The sequence below is a fragment of the Rhagoletis pomonella genome, unplaced genomic scaffold (assembly GCF_013731165.1).
Source record: "Rhagoletis pomonella isolate Grant_MI unplaced genomic scaffold, Rhpom_1.0 Rhpom_scaffold_00011, whole genome shotgun sequence".
NCBI classification, from domain to species: Eukaryota; Metazoa; Arthropoda; class Insecta; order Diptera; family Tephritidae; genus Rhagoletis; species Rhagoletis pomonella.
Window position 1 is genome coordinate 6,060,608 of NW_023458565.1, and position 224 is coordinate 6,060,831.

Consider the following 224-nt stretch of genomic DNA (forward strand, 5'->3'; position numbering starts at 1 on the left):
CATTTTATTTGTTCAAGCTGCTAGTATAGTTAGCTTTCGAATGCCATCACGCGCTGCTTTATTTTATATTTTTTCGAACCATGAAGGAAAAATTCAATAAGACAACTTTCAGAAAAACAGCCAGGATACGTTATTCGTTTCAAAACAATTTTCGGTTCTTGTCTGTACATACGTTTCTGCCGCACACTTTAGTGGAAAAATGGATTGTCAAATTATTCGAAAGT